The sequence below is a fragment of the Syngnathoides biaculeatus genome, chromosome 4 (assembly GCF_019802595.1).
Source record: "Syngnathoides biaculeatus isolate LvHL_M chromosome 4, ASM1980259v1, whole genome shotgun sequence".
NCBI lineage: Eukaryota > Metazoa > Chordata > Actinopteri > Syngnathiformes > Syngnathidae > Syngnathoides > Syngnathoides biaculeatus.
Window position 1 is genome coordinate 3,561,468 of NC_084643.1, and position 21,045 is coordinate 3,582,512.

A 21,045-nucleotide genomic window follows, 5' to 3' on the forward strand; every position below is an offset into this window, starting at 1 on the left:
GTAGTAGTAGTAGTAGTAGGAGGAGGAGTAGTTGTGTGTGTGATTGCAGTTGTAGTGCGAGAACGATAGCAAGTCTAATTAGCAGGTCGGTGGCTCTCGCGCTGCGGAGTTCCCCAGATGAGTCGTCAGGGACTCGAGGTGCCCCGGCTCAGTGCAGAAGACGCAGAAAAACAGCTTTAATTGCTGCGAGCTATTTATAGAAACACACCCCTTTCGAGGTGAGCAGGTTAAGTCCGCTCAGTCCTCCGCGGGGACTGTCGTCTTTCGCGGTGACAAACAGACGGCTGCCGAAAAAGATGCCCCACCTTTGCGGTCCCTCTGGATCCGACGCGAGCACATGTACAAGTACATTATGGAGCCACACGCTGTCATGTTTTAGGAGGGCATTGCGGCATTTCGCACGCAGCAGCAATGTTGACGTGAGAGATGAGAAAAGTCTAAATGTTTTTTGGGGGGTGGGGGCATTAAAAAAAAAAAAGATAAGCATGTCTTTTTCTTTTGAGTTTATCATGGACATCATTTCACCTACAGAAGCTCACAGAAGGGGTTTTGACATTATTTTTAATCAGCGGTGGCGTATTTTTTGATGGTCAGTCCGTTTGTCAGCTTCTTGTTATTGAGACTTATGTAAAAGAGGCCCTATCTGCCGTATTGACTCAAAAAAATGAACTTCATTTTTCACATCCATGTTCGGATCCTCAACAGAATTCTTCCTGGCAAGTTGGCCGCCCCACGAAAGCCTTCGCGGACCCGTTTGCGTACAACTGCCACCAAGCGCGCCAAAAAGACAACAATGAAATCTGTCTCTCTGTCTTTCTCCATCCCAAGATTACGAGAAATATTTTTGTAAACATTCCTTTTCAATCAATTGCGGCACATTTCGGGAGAATAGCCTCCCGAATTCTTGAGGAAAGGCTCAAATGAAAGGACAGGAAGTCGCGGCTGGATGAGGTTATCCCTCAGTCGAAACCCTCACGGGAGGCATCTTCATCTGCCGTCCAATCCTCCCGAGGGGGCCTACTTCTCCATTTCATTAGTTTGTCAGCCTGCACCAAGGATTGTGCATTAGGCCTTTAATTTAGTAGAGAGCCAGAGGCGGCCTATGCTGCCTAGTGTGACTCTCGGCTCCAGCAGACTGGAATCTAACTAGGATCAGCTAAGCTAAACGTAATGCAGCCGCACACGCACGCGCACACACTGCAGTCGTGCCAAAGAATTCTGATGCGATGGTGGTGTGTGTGTGTGTGTGTGTGTGTGTGTTTTCTCTTTCCCTGGCTGGTCGTAATGAACTTTGACTCGCTGAACAAAAAGGAAGAAGAGTAACGAGTGAAAATCAGATTAAACGATTTAAGGCTATAGGCCATGCAGCAAAAATGCACATTGTACTGTTCTCTTCATGTGTTTTACTTCCAAAGTGCTAACATGAATAAACAGCCAGCAAAACTTCTTTTCAAGAGCCAGGAAGTGAGCGTGCTTGCTCCTTTAATGACTTCTTAACAGGTTAAGTCGGGTGACACAATGAAAATGGAGTGAAACTAGAAAAAGAAATACAAAACATACTAAGACTGCAATGTCAAATCAGTATGGAGTATAAACATCTACCATTAGTATATGAATTAAACATTCACATTCAGTAAGTCTAAGCACAAACAGCAACAGCATTCTCGTGAAGTGAGTAGCAGATACACATACTGCTGCTAGCTAGCTCATGAGAATGAACACAACATGTAAAGTTACTAAATCAGTGCAGCTCACAAATATGCACGAAGATACTGTTAAAGTTACTAACAATACTTCTGAAATATGTCAAGAACATAAATTACTCACAGCCATTGCTTTCTGACGGATTCATGCACAGGAATAAGCTGATTTCAACGTGCTACATCTTTCAACTGTTGACACGCTTTTTAGCGTCTTTCGCTCTGCTCAGCGCTTCCTACTTCCTGTATTCTACAGTTTCAAAATAAAAGCTCAGCAATGCACTCTCAAAATTGACCCCTCCGTGGATATTGCGCAATCCGTGTCACTGACCAATCAGACGCCAGAGATCTGCATAAACCAAAGCCCGTTTTTGCTCCCGCCATTTTCTCAGACAACATTGCATGGTCCAGTATAGGTTTAGCAAGCGTTTTATCGCGTATTTGGGTTATTTAACAAAAAATATGGTTAAGAGGTGTAGTCACGGACTTTGTAATAGTGACGACAGGTATCCTGAAAGGCTAGTTGGTGGAGTTCCATTCGTACCCTTTCCAAAACCGAAGACCAAGTACGAAAAATGCCTTCGATGGATCAAACTTTGTGGAAGACCGCATCATCAACTAAATCCATCTAATATCAACCGGAACACATATGTTTGCACAAAGGTATGCCCTATATTTGATTTTCAATACATGTCTCGTATAAATGAATTCGAAGTTCTTCGCTAGCATAACACTGCTGCGTGTGAACGATTGACACATTTATTCTTTGTTGAGCGATATTTAGCGATGATCGGACTGTACAAACGTATTGATTTCTTGCTGGCTCGCGACCGAAGCTTAACCTGACTGTGTTTGCACGAAGATATGCCCTAAATTTGATTTTTAATACACGTCTCGTATAAATGAATGAGACGTTCTCCGCTAGCATAACACCGCTACGTGTGAACGATTGACACACTTATTCTTTGTTGAGCGATATTTAGCGATGATCGGACTGCACAAACGTGTCACTTTCTTGCTTGCTCGCGACCGAAGCTTAACCAGACTGTGTTTGCACGAAGATATGCCCTAAATTTGAGTTTTAATACACGTCTCGTATAAATGAATGAGACGTTCTCCGCTAGCATAACATTGCTACGTGTGAATGATTGAATGAAATCAGAAGCATGGCGTCTCTCTCAGTTAAGAATGAATTGTATTTAGAATCTATAATATATCGTTGATTTGAATGAAATCAGAAGCATAGAGTCTGTCTCAGTTCAGAATGTATTGTATTGTATTTGCCATTTTTACCGTTTGTCTTACGTCAGCGCACGCGGCGTGGTTAAGTGCCCTGTACGGAGGGGTCAATTAACAACACAAACAGATCTTTTCTCATAAAATCGATCTTCTTAAGATATTAAACACTTGGGGCAGAACACATTAATTCAGCATTATATGCATGGAATACATTACCTCAAAAAGAATAACAATATTTTACAAATGACAAGAACAGAAAGTACATTTTATCGCACAGCTTTCACCAACTCATCAATAATATGTTACACAAATAAACCGTAATTTCGGGCCTATAAGCCGCGACTTTTTTCACACGCTTTCAACCCTGCGGTTTATGCGGTAATGTGGCTATATTTGTGTATTTTTTCTCATGGCTGCAAGGGGGCACTCCAGCAGAAAAGGTAAGAGCGAGACCGGTGGAATACATGTGCTGAGGGAGTGACTTTTACCGGTCTGGCCCTGTTAACGCTGCGTGTTACTGCCGTGTCTCAGTGATTTCTACCGGTACGTTTTTTTTTTTAACCTGCCCTGTTAGCACGGCACTAGCGTTGGCATGGCGCTAGCTTTAGCATTAAACTCTCTTTGTACCGTCATTCTTTCAATGTGGGCACTTGTGGCTTTTACGCGGCTGTGGCCTATGTATGTACCAAATGGTATTTACTTTACAAATGTACTGGGTGAGGCGTGCTCTGTCGGCTGGGAATTATGGTGTGTGGTGTGTGTGTGTGTGTGTGTGTGTGTGTGTGTGTGTGTGTGTGTATATATATATATATTTCGATGTGCCCTGCGATTGGCTGACAACCAGTTTAGGGTGTACTCAACTTCCTGCCCGTTGACAGCTGGGATGGGCTCCAGCACTCGCTGCGATCCCTGTGAGGATAAGCGGCAAAAAAATTGATGGATGGATATATATATATATATATATATATATATATATATATATATATATAATGAGGGAAAGAGAGAGAGACTGAACAAAAATATTAAAAATGTTTATGTAACGCCAATTTTTCACGAGATGACCCAGCTCACAGACCTAAGACTTCTCTATATGTCCACAAAAGGCCCATTTCTCTCCAAAATTGTCCACGAGCAAGATAATCCATCCACTTCCCAGGCGTGGCGTGTGAAGATGCTGAAAAGGCAGCGTGATTGTTGCACAGGTGTTCCTTTGGCCGGCCACAATAAAAGCTTATCACGCAGCACAATGCCACAGATGTTGCCAGTTTTGAGGGAGTGTGCAGTTGGCACGCCGACTGCAGGAATGTCCACCAGAGTTGTTGCCCAAGGATTGATTTTTTTTTTTCTTTTAACTTCTGTACCGTACGCCTTTTCAGAGAACTTGGCAGTACATGCAGCTGGCCTGACAAGCGCAGACCCCGTTCAACCACACCAACCCCGGATCTCCGCATCCAGCCACCTTCACCTCCAAGAAGACCCGAGACCAGCCACCCGCACTGCTGCTGCAAAAGAACCCTGGGCGCAACTGCCAGGGCAGACGGCTTGTATGGCGTCGTGCGGGTGAGCGATGTCAGCGTTGTGGATCTCGGGGAGTGGGTTTACGGGGTCCTGAGTGAGCTGGGGCCTATCCCAAGGGACATCGAGCGAAAGCCAAACCACACCGCTTCTCTCGCCGGCCGGTCTCGGCGCGCATTAACTCGAGAGACAGACAGACGTCCACTCACACCTACGTCGAGTTCACATTCCGGCGCTGAGTGGGAACTGAACCCACGCTGCGGGACAGGGTACTACGACACCCTCGGCGAAGAACGAAAATATGAAAAGTGTGCAAAATGGTTTATTCATTGACTGTTTTAACAAAAATTTATTCTTTCAATAAATATAGATCAATCTATACATTTGGTATTTGTTATTTTTGTCATTCGCAATAAATTAATTAACCAGGTACATAAAATTATTATTATTTCGAAAAAGTAAAATGAACACAGATACATGCATTGAGGAATAACTGCTAAAATTATTTCCACAAATACAACAGAGACAACACTGATCGCATTTTACCAAATATAGAGCAAATAATAGATGCGTTTATTTTGCAAACGCACTATTCATGCATTATTTTACAGCATTGGTTTTAGTAAGTGAGGTTCCTTCCATCCATCCCGCCCAGCGGACACACACAAACACACTTTCCCGTGTCAGTCAACTTGTCTTTCCAGTGTCGTGACATGCATTTGGGAATGTGAGGAGAGTGTGGGTGGACATTAAACGCACCGACAACTGTAAGCCACCCCAAGCAACGGTGGTCGCGCACGCGTACGCGCGAGCCTCGCAATTATAAAGACGCAACCGTGAGCGTCGGCGCGAATGCCCTGCGCCCACGCGGAGGCCGGGACACAATTACGTGGAACAAAAAAAAAAAGACTAAAAACAAAGGGTGCTCCTTCGCTGACCCCTCGCACATACACGCGCGAGCGAGCGGACCCCGACGCACACTGACTTTTAATCCTCAAGCGCGCCTCACTCTCGCTCACTCTCACGGGCCAGCTCCGAGGCGTCTCCCCTATTGCTAGGATGAGACCGGAGACTAAAGAGGGTGCAGAGGGTCTTAGTAGAAATGGGGGTGCGTCTTTTGTTTCCTGTTACAACATGCATTTCATGGGGAGGCCTGGCTTCTGACCCCGCCGATCACACACTGCGTCGAGGCTCGGAGCTCCGAGGGAAAGCCCATCTGTGGCATCCATCAGAGCGGCGCTCTCCTGCTGTGGTTCTGTCAGGAGCCGGAGGGGGTGGTGGCTGACGAGGGACGGCTTATCGGGTGTGGGGGTGGGGGCATGATAAAGGGAGGTTAGAGGAGAAATCCAGTGCTTTGCATGAACAGTGTATCCAATAGGTCATGTAATATGTACCCTATTTTGACAATGTGATGCTAAATCTGCTCTTATTTAATAGTGTTTTGAGAAGATTTCGAATTTTCAGGGGTGCTACCATTTTCGCGAGTCACATGATGTATGTGTGCGTATGTGACGTATACTGTGCCGTTCCAAACGCCCGATTACATGGGACACCATTATGCCCAGTGCTGATTTCTTGGATTTATCCTCATCTGATGAAGAAATAGCAGTATCGGTTGATCAGGAAGACAGAGGAATACTTTATACAGATTTGAACCTGTGGCTGTTGAATGTTGAATATTCGGATGGTTCTTCGAGTGGAGTCTGACTACTCGGAGGCCTATGGGCGACATAGGTGCATAAACAAAGGCCACCGGGAGCTCCGGCCGGCAGCCGCGGATGGTTCTTCGGAAGGGAATTGACGCGGAGTCTGACGAGCGACCTCCGTCGGCCGCTGCGACCTGATGTTCCAGGTGGCGGAGGCTGTTAGCCCCGGACGCCGAAGCTAGGCTAAAGGCCTCCCCTGCCACCAAAGGTGGGCCACGAGCTCCGGCGGCGGGCCGCGAGCCAAGCTTCGGTAGCGGGTGAGGCCTTTAGCCTAGGTTCCGTGTCCGGGGCTAACGAAGCAGGCAGCGGCGGGCCACGCGCCGAGCTTCCAGGTGGCGGAGGCCGTTAGCCGCGGACGCTGAAGCTAGGCTAAAGGTCTCCGCCACCACCGAAGCTCGGCTAAAGGCCTCCGGCGCCTGAAAGTCATTCGTCAGACTCCGCGTCATTCCGCCCGAAGAACCATCCGAATATTCAATATTAATTACAGCCACAGGTTCATATCTGGATAAAAGTATTCCTCCGTCTTCCCAATCAACCGATACTGCTATTTCTTCATCAGATTTGGATAAATCCTACAAATCAGCACTGGGCATAACGGGTGTCCCATGTAATCGAGCGTTTGGATTGGCACAGTACATATTACATGACATATGGGATACACTGTTAATGCAAGCACTGGATTTCCCCTTTAAGCGGATGAGATTTGTTCAAGAATGGAGATGAGGAAGAGGCGCGGGTGAAATCAGTCCCCGAAAACAGAGTTGAGGAACACAAGTTACTCCTGAATTCAACGTAGGACGAAGGAGGAGGAGGGAGGGAGGGACAAGCATGTCCAGGGAAACATAATGAGAGTCTCAGAAGTGGGAGTTAGGTGGACTATTCTACATTTAGACCGTGACAGCAGGAACAGTGGCAATTAATTACATGCTTGGTGCGTAATGAAATTGTGACATTGCATAACACCGCATGAGCACGATACCAATAAGTGTCTCCTATTACAGTATTTCTACTGCAGCCGAGAGATCCCTGGTGCACACCAGACGAGCTGCCGCACATACAAATGAGAGATGAAACAATGCGTTTCTTTTCTCGAGGCATACAAGGGAGGCTTTCAAATACCAGAAGGCCAGGTAAAAGCTGCCGAGGGTGGAACTGAAAGACACCAGATGTTGTTCTCGGCCTCCCCTCTGCCACTGCATTCTCTCTGAAGCCTCCCTCGGTTGTTGCACTACAGAGGGATGAAAACCAAAGTATTGGTTTGAAGGTCAGTTTCAATAAAAAAAATACTTTGGCAAGTATGACAGGCGGGTTGTGCTCTGGATAAATGTGGCGCTCCAACGCCAGCTAGCTGAAACTGATTGATTGACTCGCGAGATGTCACAGACGGGCAGCGCGAGTGAGGAGAGGGAGGAAGACAAAGCAACGGCGAACGCGGCTACCGTAGGGTGAGGAAGGAGGCGCCCGTTCATGTCCTGTGAGTGCGTTCATTGTTGCAGAGATGATATGCACACATTTTCACGCTCTCACACATGCACGCTTGCCGCTCAGCGCTGGCCTGGTTCCGGTCAGTAGCCCGTGGCCAAGGCGGGCACGGGAGTCAGCTGTCAGCCTGTGATGGATTGATACAGACACCCCACGCCTCCGTCCCGACACGCTCATATACCCCCCCCCCCCCCCCCCGATCCCCCTGTTCCAGCAGCTGGCCCGTGCCTGGTGGGCATGTTGGAGAGGAGACGTATTAAGCAGGGCTGGGAATAGGGAGCCGTCCTCCATCTTGACTGTGGCCTGTACGAGAGCCTGCCCTCCCGTCGCCCTCACCCAACCACCGCGTTGGATTCGTATGAGTTCGCCGTGTTGTGCTATATGAGAGTGTCAACGCGCTCTCCCTTCATCTGGCCAGCTGCCTGTAGTCAGCTGGAAGCCCGTCTGTGCCGGTGTCTGACTCATTGTGGACTTACTCGCCTCCGCTTTAATTTTTCTGACGAGGATGTAAAAGAATCCTGCATTGTGTGTGCCACTAAATGAAGAATAACTGTTCTCTCTATAAAACTGCTTCACATATTTAAAAATTTAAACAAAAACTAACACATGGAACCTCAGTTTATGACCCACCAGGCTTGGAAACAACATTTTTGAAGGAAAATTACCTTGCATTTGCAAACAGTCTAGCTTAGCTGAGGAAGTCTCAATTGTACTTTTTTGTTTTCGTGCCTTGTAAACATAAATGGCGGCTTTTATGTTACACATTGCCGGTATTTTTTTTTTTTAAATCAATCCTGAAGATGGCCACAAAGACAGTGAAAACTGCTCATGATAGTATAATTAGTGAGCTTGAAAGTATTTCTGGAAAAAAAGAAGGAAATGTAATTGGTTTGTTTAATTTTACCATCTGTATTACAAGAATAATATAAAAAAAAAAGAATTTCTATTACATTTAGACAAATAATTTACACTCACGTTCAGACAGTGGACAGTTTATGGCATTCAGGAGAAACCCCACATGAGCACAAGGAGAACACGCAAGGTCGTCACATAAAAGCTCAGGCCAGGAATTCAAATTCCCAACCTCATAAGCATGAGACAGGTGAGTCCATCATACCCGCAACTTTCATCTAGGATTCTTTAAAAAAAAAAAATCAATAGTCTCAACGGGCCGTGAGTGATGAGTGCAGAGTCAATCAATAGCACTTTCGTAAACACTTACTAATATTTGTAAATCCTCATCATGGCTATGAGATAATGAAAATGTAAAAGGCAAAAGAGTTTGGAAGTTCTGTGCAAAGGCTCGATTTTGCATGCGACCTCTGTGCCGATATATTTCGCTGGGTGTTTGCCCCGCATCTCCACCTCTTGCGTGCGTCTCCTTCTTTTTTTTTTTTTTTTTTTTTCCGTGGCTCGTGTGAAGTGTAATTGAAGGAGCAGTCTTCACATGGCCCCCAGGCATGGAGGGGACATTGTGTGCGCTGTGGCGGCAAATTGCTCTCCTTGCCTCTGCCAGCCGATACCTCTCCTTCTCTTCTCCTCCTCCTCTTGTCATAGTACTGCCTATATTCTCACCACTTTATTAGTCACTTCTCTTTATCACCCCCCCCCCCAACTCCTTTCCACCACATCAGCACGGCGTCCTCCAAGACATCCGTCTTCTGCTGAAGTACTTCAAAAAGAATTTGCTTGGAGGACCGCATTGATACTTTGTTATAATACAATCAAGAATACATAAACAGGGATGAGAATGACCAATTTGGAAAAACACCGACAATGTCTGTCGATGGGGGGGGTGTGGGGGGGGGTGTTGAGCACTTATCGGAACACGGAGTGCACAGCACTTTGCCGGGAATGTCCACTTTTTGTATGTGTTCGGTTAGACATACCGTTTTCGGTCCCATCCGCACGGTTACACTTTTTTCAAGCCATGCCGGTCTGAAACAGTTTTTGATTGCAGCATCCTTGTCAATTGCCCTCGCTCGATCTCCATCCTTTCTTTCTAACACTTTCGCCATCGTTAAACTATGAACACTCCGTCGGTCAGTTCGCGCTATCACTTGGCTAACTAACAAGTTACGCTGCGACTTCTGAGAACCGAGATCACACGTACATGGCAATGGTGAAACTCGATTAACCACTAACACGATTGGATCGTTACATTGTATAACTCTGTTGTCCAATCGAGTAATCTGCCGCAAACGAGTTCAAATAATTATGTCGCAAAATGCAAATATTTACACTACCGAGCAAGTTAGAACGGCATATGATAGTAGTGCTGGTGCTAGCACTGAGCTGAACTTGCAGCTCGGAGCCCGTCACCGAGAGGCAGGTGCACGGTACCCCCCCCCCCCCTGAAATGTTTTTCAACGGATTTGCGCTTATCTCGAGAATGGTCATTTTGGTCTGAAAAGGTCGGAAATCGCTCATCCCTGCACAAAAACTCTTTTTTAAATTACCGTAATTTATCAAAAATAATGTGCAAAATTTTCCAAAAATATTTTCAAAAAGTTAATAGAGCACATTATATTTAGATGAAACATAAAAATTATAATCACGTTGTACAGTTAAAAAAATAAATAAAGGTATACATATACATTTTGATATAATGACATATTCAATGTCTTATGTTACACATTTCTATATATTACGATAATGTGCGCCACCAAATTGAACTCTGGTGGACAGGGTGGGGGGCGTGTTGCATTTTACGATCGTTAGCATAGCATGTTTGTCGCTACCGCACCAAAGATCAGCAACGACTGCCGGTGAGTTTGTTTTAACTTAAACCAAGACAACAAATGTCGACTACAATGGCGAGTTGTGCAGCTGCTTTTAAAAGAAATATGTCATCACTCGTGACGATGTCGCCGCCAACCCGGAAGTAGAGTTGCAGTCCGAAACAACGATAGGTCGCCTCAATGGCTTCAGGTGGCTATCAAAACAATGTGAGCTCAAACTATGTAATACAAGCATCATGGGGACATTAAGAAAAAAAAACGGGAGAGTGCACACAATTGAAATGCTCGCTTTTTAAAAAATGTGCCAATTATGCTCGTTTTTACGTAGTTTGTGCTCATGTTGTTTTAATACCCACCTGAAGCCGTAGTGCTACGGATTGGAGCCGAATGGAGGGGGAGAGGTTGCGCTGCGCAACCCAAAACTCTTGGGATTAAAAAAATATTTCAAGTCATCAATGATGAGTTCCACAGCGAAGGACCAAATAAAGCTACTGTGGATCTTTTTTGGATTGGAGAAGAGTCATAAGGCTTCTATTGAAGGCTTGGCCAAAGATGTGTAATGTAGTGGATAAACTGCAGTATGCACAAACGTTTTATACACAAATACTTAATGCAAAAAAATGTTTCGGTTTGGACATGTCCAGAGGCGAGTGTGTGAATATATTGGTAGAAGGGTGCTGAGGATGGAGCTGCCAGGCAAAAGAGGGAGAGGAAGACCAAACAGAAGATTGATGGATGTTGTGAGGGAAGACATGAGGGCAGTTGGTGTTCGAGAAAAAGATGTAGGAGAAAAAGATGGAAAAAGATGACACGCTGTGGCGACCCCTAACGGGAAATGCCGAAATGTTAAATATTTATTTGAGACTGGAATATTTGTTACCCACAGTATTAATAAAATGTTATGCCATCATTGAGCATTTATTTTAGTTGGTTGAGGGATTCTGTTCTGACAATGACAGGGACCAGGACAAGCGTGTCCTGTGGCCTGTCCCGAGATTAAATTATGGCTACATCACCACATGGACAATGATTATTATTAATGATTGTTGTACAGACATTTTTTTTTAAAAACAATATAAGTACAAATCAAAAAAAATATAAATACAGATAATTCACAATATTTTGAGCATATGGTAGCAGCAAATTGGTGGTGCGCATTGTACATTGGTAGAAGGCTTTTCCTGATGTTTTAGGTCAACATTGCGCTTTATAATTCAGGACACATTATAATGGAGAAATTACGGTAATTGTCAAAAGTAGTCCCTTCTCCTGACTGTAATCAACATTTATGTTTTATTTTATTTTTTTTAACTTTAGACATGATTGTCCTTGTGTTGACGGATGAGAGGGAATAGACATTCTTAAATGTCCCATCACACAAGCACACCAGCAGAAATCTTATCCGGCGACAATATTTGAACGTTGAGTCTGTGAAATTGGGGGGACACAAAATAAGAACATTCCCACTTGGATAATCAAAGTGACAGAAGATCTTTGATAGCGGACGTGTAAAGTCAAGCGCAATCTGAGCAGCTCGTCTGTGGAGAAGTAAATAAATAAGAGGAAAAGGGCCACTGAGAATGAGCGAGAGGGACTGTGGAGGGGAAAAACCTGATGGGGGGGCGGGGGGGGGGATCGGGAACGGGGCGAGTGCTACGCGGGCCGAGACGAAGAACCGCATGCTTCATTAAGTGAGGAAGTAATCCTGGCTAATTAAGGCTCTCCATGACAGCACTGTCAAGGATGACTGATCCTTCAAATGGCAGCTCTCGCCACTGACTGACAGCCGCTTTCGAGGTGGGAACTTTTGTACTTATTCCCACAGCTTTCCCCTCTCATCACCGAATCAAATCGCCGTCTTTTCCCTTTGTATCTTAATTATGAAAAATATTGTCGGGGGGGGGGGGGGGCTGAGACGGGCCCATATTTGCGCGCCGTCGTGCGTGCGCACGTGAGTTTGTCGGAATTGCACCAGTACCTGGGCAAAATACGAAAGGAAATCAGTAGATGGAAAGCACAGCCCATTGATTACTTGACTAATTAATCAGCTGCATTGGCTTCATGCGGATCCAGCCTTATTGAGCGGAGGCTCGGCTCAGGGACTTTTATGAGTCCATAATGATTCTTCGGCCCACAGGGTCAGGGGGGCTCATCTGGCCTTTAGCATAGTTCTGGGGGGAAAGGGAAAAAAATATATGGTTTGAAACTCATCCGCTTGTTAATGTACAGTAAATACTGATGTACCAGCTCACGCGAGGGTGCAATATTTCTCATGACAAACTTTAAGCTATCCATCCATCCATTTTCTGAGCCGCTTATCCCTACAAGGTTTGCGGGAGGAACTTTAAGCTATTGATTTTACGAGCAGCAATTACGGACCCACCAGGTAGTGCATGTGCGCGCTGACCTATGCTTTTCACGCAGGAGTCTTGTCGTTGTTAGCGACTTCCAGCAGGAGAGCCCGCAAGAAAACGACAATCTGAGCCGGAAGCACAGCGAGCAGAGGACAAGCCGGGTGACCTCCACGCCCAGACTTTGCAGCAGCGTCCTGGCCGACAATCAATCCTCGCCTGCTCCCCACCCGGCCAGCGTGACACCGGCTCACGGAACGCAGCCCATCCCAAAATTGGGGGGGGGCGGCATCGCATCGACGTGCTTGTTAACATGCCTATAAAAGTCCCGTTCGCACTCGGGCAGGGTTGTTGCTCCGTCTCGACTCCCCAGAGCTCACGTGAGCAAGCGCCGGACATTGCTGACTATCTTGGGTCGACGGCGACGTGTCACAACAGGTGCTGGCCTGCACAACAGGTTATTGTGGGCGCTCATTATTGTTCATTAAATATCAAGGACAATTTTAATGACTGCCTCGGTCTTTTTTTGGGGAAAAAACGGTTTTGTTTTGTTTACCTTTGCCTGCGGTGAAAACAAAAAGTGCCTGTCGTTGGCGGAGAAGAGCAACTAATAAAACAATGCAGTTGTGAATTATTCTCATTAAAACGTCCAGGGGGACTTCATTTAATAATTGTGCAATTAATTAACAGTGAAAATATAAGGCCTCTTTCTTTTTTAACCTTGATGCCTTTAACTGTGTTTGAAAGAGCTTAAAAGAGTCAAGTTGTCTTTTTGTTAATGGGTTGTTTTCACGTGACGTCACCCGTTGGGCTGTATTGAATGGCGGCCATTATCCATCCCTTGAGGCCCTGATATTTTACTCTATGTGACAGAAATCACAAAGGAGGTGCATTTACCTGTATGCTAAAGCGGAAAACGAAAGGCGGTGGAATATTATTTTTTTAATATCGAGACAAACTCCATTTCTTCAATTTTTTTTCAAAAAGTAAAACCTGTATATTAGTTCACCACAAGCAAAGCGAAATGTTTATTTGTTTAAAATTTGATGACAATGGCAGAAAAAAAAGAATAATAAATAATAATAATATATTAGAATAAATAAAATAATAATAAATAAATAATAGAAAAATCCAGTATTTCACAAAATTCTCAAATCTTTCAAGTGACTCACAAAAAAACGATCTTAACTGCAATGTTCGATTAAGAACAATCGATTAAGCTTGTTAGCTTAGCTCGGCGACACATCGGCACAATGGAGGTTGAGACCGGGCTGCGGGATAGCGGCGTCGGGCAATCGTCCACAAACCCAAGTCTCCGCGAAGCACAGAACCGCAAAACGTCCAAAGTCTTTCGTCGGAAGCGTTAGACGATGTTACCACTCATGCAGCCGGACTTGTGTACTGGATCGCGAGGCTTTGAAGAGGGCGCCGGCTAGCGACTCTGGAAAAAAGCTTCTGCGAATTGGCGAGAGTTGTCAAAAAAAAAAAAAGTCAGAAGGAAAATCAGAAGAAGGCTCTCTGGTGGTTGGCAAGTCCTCTCTTGTGTACTTGAGTCCCGAGACGCCCGTGAAACATAGTAGGCATAGTCTTCCACACTGGGTACACGTTCGGTAGAGAGGTTAAATGGCGGCGCGCAGTGGGGTGTGGGTAATCTAGCAAAAAATGTGACGTCAGTGAAAACAACACACTGCCGTGCTGCGCATCGGCTGGTGCAATGTCGGCAGAACAAATGCGGCGAACGCATATTGAATGTAGCCTAGGAAGGCAATTGAATACAATTGATCAAGGCGGATTGGCAAGTTGCCAATCTTAATGGCTACGTAGCAATTTTGGAACAGCTGCCCGTGGGTCGCCGTGCTGCTGCTGCTGCTGCTTCTGGTTGCGGAGATGGACAAGAGTGGCTCGCTCCCCTTCAATCCCATAAGCTCTCTCAGTAAGCTCCCTGGTTCCCTCGGGTGGCCGGACTGGAGTTTGAACACTAAGACCCAGGCAGTAAAAGTTTACAGTCTCGTAAAGAGGACTCACGCAGACCAGCTCTCTAAAGATAACGCTAAATACACAGTGATTACAGTGTACGGTCGGTAGTTTGGAACTTGGAACAACGCAGAGATGATTTGCTGGATAATGAGCATGATTTCTTTTTCGGACTGCAATCGAGTGTTTGGCACGTGTGGGCCTATCCACATGTAGCTCATGCGTGGCTAGGTTAACCGCACGTTTCCAACGCGGACATGTTTGTACAAACATCTCGTACCGATAACTTTATTCCTAATTACTACTTTGCTCATTGCCCGTAGCACTCGTCGGAATGTGACTAGCGCTGCACAACTGCGAAATAACTTCACCTTTGAGAATATGCGGTTTTTATCGTGAGGCTACAGATGCTTTAACTTACAGTTTACAACTTCCCAGCGATGCTTCGAGTGTGTGAGCGTGTGGATGCGTGCGTGCGTGCGTGCGTGTGTGGGAGAGTGATTGTGTTTTAGAGGCATGAGCACATCGGGCCATTTTTAACCGCAGTCACAAGACGCCAGTATAAGGTTAGAAAAGAGATGAGCCTCTGCTCTCAGAATAGTCCCTGGGAGGCCATGAGGCCCCCACCACTGACCCTGGCTTGCATTCCAGTTGGCAGACACACAGTTGTTGGGTCAGACATGGTTTCTGTATGGTGAGGGACAAGACGATACATGAGGGGGGGGGGGGGGAGCATCGGGGGGTTGATGCGCTACATTTTACAGACAACTGCACTCCATTTGCCACAGCCCTATATGGAGATGAGAAATGGGACTGTAATGTGAGATTTTCTTTTTATTCTTTTGGGAAAAATAGAACCAAAATTCCTCTCGGCGATATTAGCTGGGATTCCAGTTTCATACTGTATATACCCAGCGGTACAGTTCAGCGCAGTTGGCTGAAATCTGGTTGCGTATCCGTAAAGGCGCCTTGGCAGGGCGACGACGACAATGTCTGCGTCGCTTGCACGCTCATTCACACTCACATTCACACCTACGGCCAGTGCAATAAACACGTGCTTTTGGACTGGAGGAGTTGCTGTGAGTGAGTTAGCGGTGCAAATCCCATTGCGCTCCCCTCCAGTTATAGAGACCAGTAAATTCAACAAAGAAGAGAAAAAGACAAGAAGTGGTTGGTCACAGTCACACACAAGTGTTGCTCTCTCGTCAGACTAAAGTACCGCCCTTTGACTCCCTTACCACAGGGGTTGGAATCTTATTGTTTTTTTCCCCTTTTTTTCTTTCGGCTTGTCCCGATTAGGGCTCGCCACATCTTTTTCCATCTAAGCCGATCTCGTGCATCCTCCTCTCTAACACCCACTGTCCTCATGTCCACAACATCCATCAACCTTCTCTTTGGTCTTCCTCTCGCTCATTTGCCTGGCAGCTCCATCCTCAGCACCCTTCTGCCAATATACTCACTATCTCGCTTCCGAACATGTCCAAACCATCTAACTCTGCACTCTCTAACCTTGTCTCCGAAACATCCAACTTTGGCTGTCCCTCTAATGAGCTCATTTCTAATCCTATCCAACCTGTTCACTCCAAGCGAGAACCTCAACATCTTCATTTCTGTGACCTCAAGTTCTTTCATTAGCGCCACCGTCTCTAATCCGTACATCATGGCCGGCCTCACCACTGTTTATAAACCTTAATCCTAGCGGAGACGCTTCGGTCACAGAGAACACCAGACACCTTTTGCCAATTGTTCCACCCCACTTGGACCCGTTTCTTCACTCCCTTACCACACTCGCCATTGCTTTGTGTTGTTGACCCCAAGTATTGGAAATCGTCCACCCCCACTATCCCTTCTCCCTGGAGCTTCACTCTTCCTCCTCCGCACCTCTCATTCACACACATATATTCGGCTAATCTTCATTCCTCTCCTTTTCAGTGCGTGCCTCCATCTTTCTAATTGTTCCTCTGCCTGTTCCCCGCTTTCAGTGCAGATCACAATATCACCTGTTGGAATCTTATTGTAACGAATGGATCAGACATTTTGAAAGGCACCCCATCCAAGCATCACCGCAGCGCTCTTCTGTTAGCCAGTTGAAAGCGGAACCTTGTTGTTGCGACTACATTAGCAATGAGTGCTGCTTTCGCCACCCGCAGCTTTTCAGCTACTCCGGCAATTGCACCCAAAGACACTTTACTCTCAAGTCGGCTCTTGTAACCTCTGCGCTACTACCACTGCCCCGGACTACAAGTGTTACCGCCACTCAGTCCGTAGACTTGCTGTGTATATGGAGATTGAGCACTGATCTGTTTTTCCCCAGTGGGAATGGCTATATGAAGTGCTACGGAAGTGTTGTATGGACTCTGTCTTTTATTTTCAACACCCTTCTCCCAGGTGGTGACAGCCCAGTGCTAAGTGCAGTAATAGCCAATTGATTTTGGTCCCTTTTTTTGTTGGTGGCTGGACATAAATCAAAGCGTCTGTCAGGACCTCACTGTGGTTGGGGGGCTTGTGCACGTGTATGTGAGTGTGTGTTTGAGGGAGGGGTTTGGGGGGGGGGTGTTGCTGAGGGTTCTGTTTGGACTGGGAAAGTGTCAACAATTAATCCAGCGTCTGATCTGCAGGCCACCAATCTCTGACCCTCAGTCAGCAGCTAAATGAGACAGCAGCACCCGCGATAAGCTAAAATCAACACAGATAATGTCCCTGTTAAAGCATTTTCATTGGCAACCTGCTAGTTTAGTTGGTCCGAAACATAAACATCCGGCTTTATTTTCACATTTGAACTGTGGGCTCGTTGATTGACAACAATTTGCAATCTAATATACCCATAATTATTTTACTCATAGCATGGCCTTTTACTTACATTTGTAATTTTGAAAAAAACACAAAATACTGAGACCTCCTCCTTCACGAAGCAAAGACCCTTAAAAAATAAGGTGGATCATAGAGAATACAGATCTGAGAAACACCACCACTGTGGTAATCCTTTTAATCCAATTATGGTAAATAAGGACGGCGCTTCCATCTAAACAAAACATTGAATGCCAGGAGTTCAGCAGGTAGCGATGGGCGGGTCTCTGATGCAAACAAGGATCCCAGTGGGAGACTTGGTGGTCTCCTGGGATACCTTCCAGCTCCTAAGCCCCCTATTGGGCCGCTTCCCCCCAAAACTCAGCACAAACCCAGATAGCTGGATAATATGGCTGGGACAATGGCTTTTGCACCACCCAGTATGTGACCAGCTTCGGCCACTCCAGTGCGGACCTCCTGGGAATGCAGCACGAGGAAAAAGCTCGGATGGAGTGTTTTGTGTCACATCTGAGTATTGAACAGGCATCTACCAGATTAGTTGGGGGCCTGACCCGCTCATTACTCCTGGAATGGTTGTGTGGCACTAACCTGTTAACCCAGACCCGGCTGACACCAGTCCCTCCTCCGCTATGAAAGAGATGATCTGTTCCCTGCAATGAACTCGGGACTGAGAAGGGGAGTGTGTTTTTGAAACAGTTACAATCTGTTTGGATTAGGACCATTGCCGAAGACACATGGAAATGATGGGCAGCCAGGACGAAGGGAGGAGAGGACTTGATGGTGGGGGGGAGAAAGAGATGAGAGGAAGGGAGACAGATGGGGAATAAAGGTGGTGGTGGTGGGGGGGGGGAGACGCAATATGGGGGAGGTGAGGAGAGTAGAGAGGTCGGAGCCTGGAATCTCAGGATCTAAGGCTCTTTTGGTTTGATGGTTCCCAGATGTTGTGGACCCACCTCAGCCCCTCCCCTCCCCCCCACGGTGTTTCTCTGCCATGATGAATACACAGGAGCCCAGTTAGCCGTGCGGGACAGATGGGTCAGCGCTTGTGTGGAGATGGGCCTCCTGCGGAGCGGGGAAATGCGAGGTGAGACGCATTCTCTCCTCTCCTCCCGACAGCCACGGGGCCAGAGAGGCCAGGCCCGCCTGTGCTTTGTCATCGTCTTTCCACCCACTGGCAATCTCCCTGGGTGACGGGAGAGTGCACAAATTGGCTGCACAATATGCACCTATGCCTACAGTACGCAGGTGTACACACGCAACGGCGTCAAACCGCTGCTCCCGTTTGCCAGGGACTGAAGATATTTGGTTCGAGGTGTCAACATGTCAGGTGGTACAACCGTACAATGTGACAAGGTCCAAAACAAGAGCTGGGTCAAAAAAAACAAAACAATCCTCTGGTTTTACATGACACTTGGTATTGAACACGCTATTTTTAAGATTAGATGAATGAATGAATTATGAATTAGATTAAAACCCGGCGTCTTTGCTGCTTTGAACCTCCCCTCTGGCCGCATAGTGAAAAGTTGAGTGGCCTCTGAAGTACACATTTGTCAACATGTCGTAAGGTGTCAACACTTTGGAACAACAGCCAGCGGCCCACCCACCTCAGTTCATGGCCAAAAGCGCCTCCCACCTGCATTTGTTCATTTCCATAAGAAGCCAGCAACAGCTGGGGTAAAATTAGACCTACTTTTTTTTCTATTAAAAAAAACAAAAACATGTGTATACACAGTACGTGAAGCTAGTTTGGAGGGGAATAAACTCGCTGGTGCAGTACAGACTACATGTATATACTCGCAGCGAGGAGTTTTCTGGGCATCTGCACTACACGATGAGCTGGATCCTTCCCAGGGTTCTCATCCCAAATTAGTGTGTCAAAGCTGTGTGGCTTAAAATACTCGCTGGAGCCGTTTATTGCCGTTGAGCCCTTAATTGTGACTTGATGTTTAAGCGTTCGCTCACATGCTGCTGCTCTCTTGAGTGAGGAGTTAAGTTTGGGATATTTCACAGACGCCTTTGCTTCATTTGCGGTAATGCATCTGGAGACAGACATTCTATCTCTCAGGGGAAAGCTGCGTATCCTCCTGTGGATGACACAGAGGGGAGCGTTCAGATGACCCGGACGGGAGACCCGGGGATGGGACTAATGCGGTTCTGCCCATGTGAAGTCACATTGAGGTGGGGGAGTCTTTATGATCAGGATTCCACAGCTGCTTCGTGTCACTCCTTGACCCTCAGCCCCAGCAGCCCCTCCAAATAAAAAGTCTAGACTGAACTCTGTCTCTCCCTCCACCTCACAGCCAAAACAGCACACCAGACCAAAAGGATGTTCTTCAAGACAGCCTCTAAGGTGTTTTTTTTCCGAGACTTTGCTTCTGCCTGGCAAGACACTGTTTCTATTACGGCCATTAATAAATAAACTGTGGCAATAGCACAACCAAAGAAATAGATAGCACACGATTACTTATTTAACCACTCAGATTAATTATTTATTGTTTATTCCAAATGATCTTTCTTTTGAGTGTACATTTTCAATTGGGTATCCTTTGTAAACAAAACCAGCAGTGCGTGATTTTGGATTGCCGGCGTTGGTTGATTTGATGAGAGGCAACGTGTAGCTGCTATACGGTGCAAAATGTACTGGGGGGTGGGGGGGTGGGGGGTATTCTTGATGATCATGTTACTGACATCAAAGAATAAGTACACCAAAGTCAACAGCCAAGCAGTATTAAACATCAAGCGAAAGACAGACCCAAGCACGCGCTCTGGTCCTCTCTCACGCTCGGCTCTACCTTGCTCGCATCAGAAACCGCCAGGTCCAGGGGGGACAGATAAATTATAATCCTTGCATCTTTTTCAAGTCTTCTGGCATCAACACTGATAAATGCCAAAGCACGCTCCGCCTCGAAGCTCCTAAATGAAGTAATTATTACCCCTGGTGTGACTGGGTGATGCGCCGCAAAAACCCGAGGTCAGCGATGAGCCGAGGCAACGGCAACTAGTGGAGCATATGTCCTCTGATGAAGTAAAGACCTTGAGTGGGTCTGAGTTGAATGATTTACACTGATGCCGAGCGACCTCGGAGGATTCCTGGGTCAGCACTTGTGGATCCATCCGTCCATCCGTTTTCTATCCCGCTTCTCCTCACTCGTGTCGCGGATGAGCAGGAGCCTCATTTTCAATGTTGGCAAACCGTCTATGAGGAAAAACTCCGGCTACGGGCTCATAGACAACAACAACATTTTTCATTTTGCCACTTAATTTATTTATATTTATGGGGACTAAAAATATTCTAAAATATAAACAATCTTTTGAAAGCAGGTCTCAATTTTTTTTTTGTGGGGGGGTGTGATTGGATTACTGTAGTATTTTAAAAAATGAAACTCGTTTGTGGAAATGCAGGGCGTCCACATGTAAAACTACTGTATATAAAATCCAAAACTATAACGGAGGAACCCCATTATGTCGCTTAACAAAATGAGTTTGATAAAGCATCGCTAGCAAATTTACTCAGGTAACGGAAAATTAT

At 46.2% G+C, this 21,045-nt stretch overlaps 1 long non-coding RNA gene across 1 annotated transcript in view; it reads right to left on the bottom strand.

Moving 5' to 3' along the window:
- Window positions 1–6,771: 6,771 nt before the first annotated feature.
- The window catches only part of LOC133499129 (uncharacterized), a 30,916-nt gene continuing 16,642 nt past the window's right edge, over window positions 6,772–21,045 (bottom strand). Inside the window, exons 2-3 of the long non-coding RNA XR_009794556.1 lie at window positions 7,280–7,388; window positions 6,772–7,205 (exon numbers count right to left, since the gene is read on the bottom strand). This is a non-coding gene — a long non-coding RNA (uncharacterized LOC133499129). The remainder of the gene's footprint in view (window positions 7,206–7,279; window positions 7,389–21,045) is intronic.